Source organism: Macaca nemestrina, chromosome 11 (assembly GCF_043159975.1).
Source record: "Macaca nemestrina isolate mMacNem1 chromosome 11, mMacNem.hap1, whole genome shotgun sequence".
Taxonomy (NCBI): domain Eukaryota; kingdom Metazoa; phylum Chordata; class Mammalia; order Primates; family Cercopithecidae; genus Macaca; species Macaca nemestrina.
In genome coordinates this window covers 117,427,772-117,437,445 of record NC_092135.1, presented here as the reverse complement: position 1 = coordinate 117,437,445, position 9,674 = coordinate 117,427,772, and the positions used below count along the sequence as shown (strand labels likewise).

General features: G+C 49.6%; 1 long non-coding RNA gene across 2 annotated transcripts; it reads left to right on the top strand.

Moving 5' to 3' along the window:
• The first annotated feature begins 5,004 nt into the window (after positions 1–5,004).
• LOC105481264 (uncharacterized) lies at positions 5,005–7,525 on the top strand. 2 transcript variants are annotated; one of them, XR_011609610.1, is made up of 4 exons: positions 5,005–5,277; positions 5,456–5,559; positions 7,287–7,318; positions 7,430–7,525. It is a non-coding gene; the product is annotated as an uncharacterized lncRNA (long non-coding RNA). The 2 variants fall into 2 exon arrangements; XR_986858.2 differs by lacking the exon at positions 5,005–5,277 and having other exon boundaries at positions 5,370–5,559.
• Positions 7,526–9,674: the final 2,149 nt, after the last annotated feature.

Here is a 9,674-nt window from a genome sequence, read left to right as displayed (position 1 = left end):
ACAAGAATGACTGAGCACCTACAGAACACCAGACACAATCCCAGGCTCCTAGAACATACCCCAAGTCATTAGTTACTCCATGCAACTTGATGAGATGCAATTTCAGTAACAGGCGAAAGATGATGGCCGACTGGGCATGGTGGCGCATGCCAGCACTTTGTAAGGCTGAGACAGGAGGTTCACTTGAACCCAGGAGTTTGAAACCAGCCTAGGCAACATAGCGCGATCTTGTCTCTAATAAACATTTAAAAAATAAAAAAAGAAAGATGATGGTGGTTTGAACAAGGGCAAAGGCATTGGGTCTGGGAAAAGATGTAAACTGTAGGAGAAAATTTTTGCAGGGAGAAACCTGAACAATGCGTAGGAGGTGCCACTGACAGAGAAGGAGCATCAAAAAGAACAGTAACAGCCAACACTAATTGAATGCTTATGATGTATGTTTATGATGTGCCGGTCCCATCATATTTCTAAATCCTTCAAAGGTGCTAAATTTATTAATCCTTCTAAGAATACTGTAAGCTAGATGTTACTGTCAAACTCATTTTACAGATGAGGGAACTGGGGCACAGAGGAAGCAAAAAACTGCCTGCAGGTACTTGGATTTGGCTCCAGCACACTGTCTTTTTTGCGGAGAGAGGGGTAGGAAGAGTGAGACAGGGTCTTGCTCTGTCGCCCAGGCTGAAGTACAGGATCACAGCTCACTGACGCCTTGACCTCCTGGACTCACATGAGCCTCCCAAGTAGCTGGGACCACAGGTGCATGCCACCATACCCGGCTAATTTTAAAATTTTTTTTTAGAGACGGAGTCTCGCTATGCTGCCCAGGCTGATCTCAAACTCCTGGGCTCAATCGATCCTCCCACCTCAGCCTCCCGAAGTACTGGAATTACTGGCGTGAGCCACCGCACCCGGTCCCAGCACACTATTTTAGCAAGTAAGGGACACTGCTTCTCAAGAAGGATACCCAGTGTCATTGGCCAATATTCAATTCTGGATTTTATCAAACCCCCACCCCCATCGTTAATCCCTGGTGATAAGAAGTGGGAGTGAGGGGCAGGCAATATGGTGTGCGTGTGTGTGTAGCGGGGTAGAGGGTTGGGATTCTAGATACAGGTCGACCATATTCAAGCAACACCCTACTCTTAAAAGCAGGACTCCGACGTCAAGACAGGGGAGAGCCGGGGTTGGGGACCTTGCCGCAGCCGGCCCGCGATTGGCCGCGCACACAGCTCAGAAGCCGGGAAAGTGTGAGGGATGGGAAGAGAAAGCCAGAGGGCGTCTTGGAGGCAGGGTCTTAAACGTCGGAAGATGGAGTGGAAACTAGAAGAACTAGGAGGACTCCAATTAGGAGTTGGGCAGGAGGGAGTGCCCAAGGGACAGAGATCCGGGTCATGCGAGACGCGCCGAGGGGTCAGGGCAAGGTACCCAGCGCTGGAGGGATTGGCATCTCCGGCAGAAGGAGCCCGGACCGCGGACATCCAGTCTCCACCGACGGAAGAGCCCACTCCCGGGCCGGGGCCTCCCCTCTACCTAGGGAGGCGTCTGGGGGAGGACGCAGCAGAGGATTGGGAGGAATCCTAGGCTTCTCCTCACCCCCTACCCCCGACACCCCACACCCGATGGCCACGGGTTCCTCCACCTGGTGCTTGAGCTTGGCCACCAACGCGGAGGGCTTCCTGCGGCGCCGTGTGTGGGCAGGGTGCCTGGTGGGCAGAGGGTCACGCCTGTGAGGATGCCTGGGTGCTCTCACTTCCCCCGCTCCGCCCTCGCCTTTGGGAGCCACCTCCAAACCAAACCCCGCTGCTGCCTCGGCCCAGGGTGTCAGCGCTGATGACAGTAGGGGCGGCGCCCAAGGTCGCCCTTTACTTGTCAGTCCTGGGACTGCTGCCTCAGTCCTGAAGTCCCTCCCCACGTGTAGGGAGCTGGGGCCTCTCTCTATATGTTTTTATCTTCTCTCTCTTTCTCTGGAGTTTATTTTTTATAATTACCTTCTACTTATGCCAAGAAACACCGGTTTTTCCATTTACAGTAGCAAAGTTGCCCTTTAAAACAATTTCACTTGGTTGGGCACAGTGGCTCACAGCTGTAATCCCAGCAGTTTGGGAGGCCAAGGCGGGTGGATCACTTGAGGTCAGGAGTTCGAGACCAGCCTGGCCAAAACACAGTGAAATCCCATCTCTACTAAAAATACAAAAATTAGTTGGGCTTGGTGGTGCGCACCTGTAATCCCAGTTGCTCGAGTGGCTGAGGAACGAGAGTTGCTTGAACCCGGGAAGCGGAGGTTGCAGTGAGCCGAGATTGCACCACTACACTCCAGCCTGGGTGACAGAGTAAGACCCTGTCTCTAAATAAATAAATAAATTTAAAATAATTTCACTTAAATAAAAAGCATGAATCATCAACTTGAAGAGTAAGCCAGTAATAGCACAATGGTACAAAGATAAGTCAAAAATCACATTGGTGGTTCTCAAATAACTAAAGTTTGGGGAAAGCTGTGCTTCCATTTCATTAAAGTTATTAGTGTTTTTTTGTTGTTGTTGTTGTTGTTTGTCTGTCTGTTTGTTTGAGACAGAGTTTCGGTCTTGTTACCCAGGCTGGAGCACAATGGCGCCATCTCGGCTCACTGCAACCTCCACTTCCTGGGTTCAAGCGATTCTCCTGCCTCAGCTTCCCGACTAGCTGGGATTACAGGCATGCACCACCACACCCGGCTAATTTTGTATTTTTAGTAAAAGACGGGGTTTCTTCATGTTGGTCAGGCTTGTCTCAAACTCCCAACCTTAGGTGATCTGCCCCCCTCGGCCTCCCAAAGTGCTGGGATTACAGGCATGAGCCACTGCGGCCGGCCAGTTATTAGTGATTTTTAAATAACAACGTTATTGACATATAATTCACCCATTTAAAATGGCTTTTAGTATATTCACAGAGTTGCACGACCATCACCACAATCGATTTTGTAACATTTTCATTACCCCAAAAAGAAAACTGTGACCATTAGCAGCCACTTCCCATTCCCTCCTCCAACCACCCTCTTCAGCCCTAGGCAACCACCAATGTACTTCCTCTATGGGTTTCCCTGTTTTGCACATTTCTTATAAATGGAGTCATACAACATGTGGCCTTTTGTGACTAGCTTCTTGCATTTAGCATAATATTTCCAGGGCTCTTTCATGTTGTAGCGTGTATCAGCACTTCTTTTCCTGTAATTGATGAAGAGTATTCCCATTGTATCTTATTTCTCCATTCATCAATTGATGAACATATGAGTTGTTTCCACTTTGTAGCTATTATGAATAATATAGCTATGAAATTCATGTACAGGTTTCTGTGTGGATATCTGTTTTCATTTCTCTTAAGCATATATCTAGAAGTGAAATTGCTGGGTCATATGGTCACTCTATTATTTAACTTTTTTTTTTTCTTGAGATGGAGTCTGGCTCTGTTGCTCAGGCTGGAGTGCAATCATGCGATCTCAGCTCACTGCAACCACCGCCTCTCAGATTCAAGTGATTCTCCTGCCTCAGCCTCCTGAGTAGCTAGGACTAGAGGTGTGCACCACCACGCCCAGCTAATTTTCGTATTTTTAGTAGAGACACAGCTTCACCATGTTGGCCAGGCTGGTCTCGAACTCCTGACCTCAGATGATCCACCCGCCTCAGCCTCCCAAAGTGTTGGGGCTGGGGCTACAAGCATGAGCCACTGTGCCCAGCCTGTTTAACATTTTGAGAAACTGCCAGACTATTTCCACAGCATCTGGACCACTTTACATTCCCAGCAGCAGTGTAGAAACATTCCAATTTCTGGCCCAGCACGGTAGCTCATGCCTGTAATCCCAGCACTTTGGGAGGCCAAGGCAGGGGGATCACCTGAGGTCAGGAGTTCAAGACCAGCCTGGCCAAGATGGAGAAACCGCGTCTCTGCTTAAAAAAAATATATATATATATATTAGCTGGGTATGGTGGTGCATGCCTGTAATCCCAGCTACTTGGGAGAGTAGGAGAATCGCTTGAACCCAGGAGGTAGAGGTTGCAGTGAGCTGAGATCGCGCCATGACTCTCCAGTCTGGGCAACAAGAGTGAAACTCCGTCAGAAAGAAAGAAAGGAAGGAAGGAAGGAAGGAAGGAAGGAAGGAAGGAAGGAAGGAAGGAAGGAAGGAAGGAAGGAAGGAAGGAAGGAAGGGAGGGAGGGAGGGAGGGAGGGAGGGAGGGAGGGAGGGGGAGGGAGGGAGGGAGGGAGAGGGAGGGAGGGAGGGAAAGAAAGAAGGAAGGAAGGAAGGAAGGAAGGAAGGAAGGAAGGAAGGAAGGAAGGAAGGAAGGAAACATTCCAATTTCTGCACATCCTCACCAATGCTTGTTATTAACTGTCCTGTTGATTGTAGCCACTTTAGTGTGTGTGAAGTGGTGTCTCATTGTGGTTGTTTGTTTTGTTTTGAGATGGAGACTTGCTCTTTCACCCAGGTTGGGTTGCAGTGGTGCTATCTCGGCTCACTGCAACCTCCACTTCCTGGGTTCTAGTGATTCTCCTGCCTCAGCCTCCTGAGTAGCTGGGATTACAGGCACACAACACTATGCCTCGCTAATTTTTGTGTTTTTAGTAGAGATGGCGTTTCACCATGTTGGCCAGGCTGGTCTCAAACTCCTGACCTCAAGTGATCCACCTGCCTCGGCCTCTCAAAGTGCTAGGATTAAAGGCATAAGTCACCACGCCCAGCCTCATTGTGGTTTTGATCTGCCTTTCCCTGATGGCTCATGGAGTTCAGCATCTTTTCATGTGCTTATTGGCCAGTTGTTTATCCTTTTTGAGACTGTCTGTTCCGATTTTAAATTGGGTTATTTGTCTTTTTAGTGGGGCCCTCGCCTTTTTTGGCATCATTGTTAGGATCTGCTTGTGAACTGGAGGATAAGAAAAATTAGGATGGGAAAACCTGACTTCTCTTCCACCTGACCCCATCTACCTGGATGGAGATGATCTGTATCCAGGAGGAGGGTCTGTATCATAGAAAGGTCATGCCCCCATAGTGAGTTGGGTATACCGTGGCTTCCAGGAAAAGGATCTGGACTCTCCAGCCCTAACTGTCTGAAACTAGGTTCCATACTGTAGTCTTCCAAGGATTCCAGAACTCCTCCCAGGAAGCAGCTGAACTTCCCCCATTATCTAGCCTGCCCACCTGTCTGTGCATTCAGTTTTTGTAGCCATCTGAGACTCTGTTCAACTCTCCCTCCACAGGCTGCCTCTTTGCCTGAAGACTCTGTTCTTACCTGGAAGTCTGTATCAAGAGTGCGTGAGACCCAGAATATGAAGAGGGTGGCCAGGGAGGGAGACAGGATAGATAGCTGGGAAGTGGGGACCGGCAGAGGAATGGAGACGTGGGGATATGGGAGTGACAATGGAGAGGATGCTGCCTTTTGAAGGCTTTTGGCCCAGTTACCTACTCATTTCATTCTTGTTCCCTTAGGGGGCAGACCCAGGTGGGAGTACTGCAGGCCACGCCCCTCCAAGACAGCATCCACGTGGCCTTCCGATACTAGCAAGGTGTACTCTGGCAGCCGGTGCCTCAAGGTGAGACCTGGGAGGGCTAAGGAGAGGGACTGGGTTTGGTCAAATACAGGGGTAGATACAGATAGAGGGAATCTCCAGCTTGACATTAAAACCTCCTCCCTTAACTTCCCTGCTTGAAACTTTCGCATCATACCGCCTCTGGAGCCTTACCTGACCAGTCTGTGCTAGAGATGGGCAAGACAGAGTCATGGTGCAACCTAAGCCAGGGACTCATTCCCACATGGACTCTAGAGGAACACAGCAGAGGCCACTGGAAGTCCCCAGAAGAGGCCAGCATCCATCTCCCTGGGCCTGGCTTACCACCCCTGGTACTGTCTGATGGCTCCAGAGCTAGGAATCTTGCAGTCCTCAGCCAGAACCAGCCCCCGCTCCCACCCCCACACACATACTTCAGACTCTGAATTAAGGAGGTGGGCAGTTCAGAGACTATGACAAGTGGAAGACATGAAAGGCCAGAGTGGAGGGTGGAAGGATATTTTTCCTGGGGAAAAGTATCTGACGCTTTCTGAAAGCAGAGTGTGTGACTTCAGGCTTCAGAAGGGAGATCCGCTTTGAGTTCAGATTACTACTAATAATCATAGTGTATAATGTGTAATGTCCTAAGGTTCTAGATTTTTTTTTTTTTTTTTTTTGAGACAGAGTCTCACTCTGTCACCCAGGCTGGAGCATAGTGGCACAATCTTGGCTCACTGCAACTTCCGCCTCCCGGGTTCAAGCGATTCTCATACCTCAGCCTCCCAAGCAGCTACGACTACAGGCATGCACCATCACGCCGGGATAACTTTTGTATTTTTAGTAGAGACGGGGTTTCATCATGTTGGCCAGGCTGGTCTCGATCTCCTGACCTCAAGCAATCTGCTCACCTCAGCCTCCCAAAGTGCTGGGATTACAGGCATAAGCCACCATGCCTGGCCTGGAAGCACACTTTGTATCTTTAACCTTATTTGATTCTCACAGCAGCATCATTTAAAAATTCCTATTTGTCCCTTTCTAACAGGTGTAGCTAAAAAAAAAAAAAAAAATTAAAAGTGAAAATAAAATACAGTTCCTATTTGATCACTTATTGCTTGCCAAACAATAAGCTAGGAAATGTGTGTGCACTATCTCCTTTCATTCTCTCAATCCTATGAAGTTCATCACTTCATGAGCGAGAAATAAGCTCAGCAAGTTTGTTTCTCATGGCCACAGGGTTAGAAAGAGCAAGGGTTTAAGCCACGGCGGTGGGCAGAAGGCAAACTCCTGTACCCCAGTCAGCCTCCAGACCCCCCTCCACTGGCCCTCTACATTGTGGTACCTGTGCATTTTGGAGAAAGGAAAAATTCTAATCACACTTTTGTTTCTGGGATGGGCCAATCAGAGTGCCCCAAGTGTCAACTCACCCCATCCTTTCACTCTGCAGGACTGTTCTGGAAGGATGATATCACTCAAGGTGTGAGGACCCAGCAGACAGAGCACATGCCCTGGCTCCATGCCCCAGAGGCCTGTCTGAGATGTGTTGGGCCTATGGTTGGTCCGCACTGCACCTGCCGGTAGACAGAGGAGCTGGGAAGGGCATGAGTATCAGGGCTGCAAGCAGCAGCCATCAGGAGCTCAGGGAATGGAACAATAAGAGCTCCCATCTGATTTCCACCAGAAGGAATCCACAATCCATTAGTGATGTCTGCACGGGGAAGGGGCTGGAAAGTACAGTTCCCATTTGTTATCCCTGCTTAATCTTTGTTTTCTAGGGGCAAGCACAAGGAGACTCTTTTTTCCTAAGGTGAGGTTCCCTCAGAGATTTTGAAATCCTTCACTTGGGCCCCTTCTCTTTTCCTCTGGGCCTGTTCACCATTTTCTCCTCACTCTTGGCTCCTGGCTTCCCTCCCATCAGAGCCCCACGACCAGAGTGAGCAGGGAGCAATGCTTTAACTCTGAAGGGTTTCAGAGGTCCTGAACCAAGAGGTGACCAGCCACACCAAGGCCCCGCTGCAGGTAAGGGCCTGGCGTTGTTCAGGAAGCCTGAGCCCAGCAAGGCCTATTTCAAGAGGGAGGCAGAGTGATGGAGGGGATCGACATTGGCAGCATGAGGACTGACAGGGCTTCACTAAGGCAGAGCCTCATGGAGAATCTTCTGGAAGCATGGGCCTGATGGATGGGAAGGAACACAGCTTTCCACACAGACAGACCCAGGCCAGTCCTGGCACTGCTGCTTCCCAGTCATTACCTTACTGAAGCTCTACAAGCCCTCCTTCCACATCAGTGGAGTGGTCATAACGGCCACCCTCCCTGGCTGCTGTGAGGATTAAAGGCAATATGATAAAGGCCAGTCAGCAGTTCTTGATGGAAGGAAAATTCTTCATTTCCCCACTGGAGGGCGCCCCACTTTCTCTGTCTCTCAGAGTCTCCTTTTCATAGATTGCTGCAACTCAGGAAGCAGGGACTGGGGCTTCCTAGGGCTTGGTCCTATACCATCAATCATGGGCACAGAAATTGAAGGGTCTACAGAAATCTGCTTCAGAGGTTTTTCAATGTTTTTTAAAAACATATAGGCTCTCTGTGGGCTGGTCGTGGTGGTTTATATGCCTGTAATCCCAGCACATTGGGAGGATCACTTAGGGCCGGGAGTTGGAGACCAGCCTGGGTAACATAACAAGATCCCCGTCTCTACAAAAATTTAAAAGTGTGGTGGCACATGCCTGTATTCATAGCTACTCAAGAGGCTGAGGCAAGATTAGCTTGAACTTGAGTTCAAGTTTATAGTGAGCTGTGATTGCACCACTGTACCCCAGCCTGGGTGACAAAGTGAGACCCTGTCTCAAAAAACATAAAACACAACCCCCCCACCAACAAAAACATATGGGCTCTCTGTTTTTCTGAGAATTCCAAGTGTGCCATGACCCCAATCCCAACCTCACCCATTCTTACATATACATACACTGTATACACATATATGTGCATGTGTATGTACGCGTGTGGGGGGCACTTCTCTCCCTGAGTGAGAGAGGAGGGCCCAGAGCCCCTCACATCAGCCCCCCAACCCCCTTGTTCATCTCTGTGGTGTTGACTAAGTCACCTGGGCAAGGCTCTCAGACATTTCCTTGGGACCTCTGAGCCCTTTGGAGCTCAAACGGAAAACTACCTATCTTGTGCTTCCAGCCGTCTTTACAGATGACAAGATCAGGTCCAGGCTGGGCAAGTGTGGAGCCAGGACTGGCCCCCATATCCTGACTCCACGCCTTCCCCCTGCACAGCCCCTACCCTTCCTCTCAGCGACCCCCATAGAGGTTGGGTTGTTTCACACACCTTAGGCTAAGAAGGGCCTCAGGAGGTCACATTTAAACTTAGACCTAAATGACAAGGAGGCAGCCAGGGCGAGATCTGGAGGAAAAGTCCCCAAGGCAAAGAGGCTTTCAAATACATCTGCTGTTAGATGAGATTCCAGGGCTTGTTGGGGGAACAGACACAGGCCTATGACAGCAGACGAGCTTGGAAAATAGTCCCAGGACTACTTGGGGCTTGTAGTCCATAGACAGGGGGTTGGGTGTTATTCAAAGTGTAGTGGGAAGGCATTGGAGGATTTTAAAGGAAGAGAGTAGGACAATATGATAAGCATTTTATAAAGACACACTGATGCTGTTGGAAAATGGATTTTGAAATGGACAAGAGTGGAAACAGCTAGACCTGTTTGGTGCAACCAGGTTGTCCAGGTGGGATCCTAGGTACCTGGAACTAAGATCGTGGCAGTGGATCTGGAAAACTTCTAGATGGGTTCCATTAGGGCAACTTGTACCTCAGAGGTGCTCCAGCCCCTCAGCCCTTCAAGGAAACTGGTGGTCCCCGCCCCCCATCACCATGGCAGCTGGGCTCCTTTGCTTGGATTGGCTGCTGGGCCACATCATTAGTCCTGTGACTGACCCCATGATGGGGACTGGTTGCCATGGTTCTGTCAAGTATGCAAACAAGGAGCTGCTATGCCTCAGGCTCAGGGAACCTGAGAAATCCCTAATGTGTCTCATGGAAAATCCCAGGAAGGAGATGGGATTAGAGATGAGGAACAAGGGAAGGGCCTTGAGACTGTTATTGAGATTGGTTCTGCACTTGGTGGGGGAGGGGAGCAGGGGGAGTGGCAACCACTG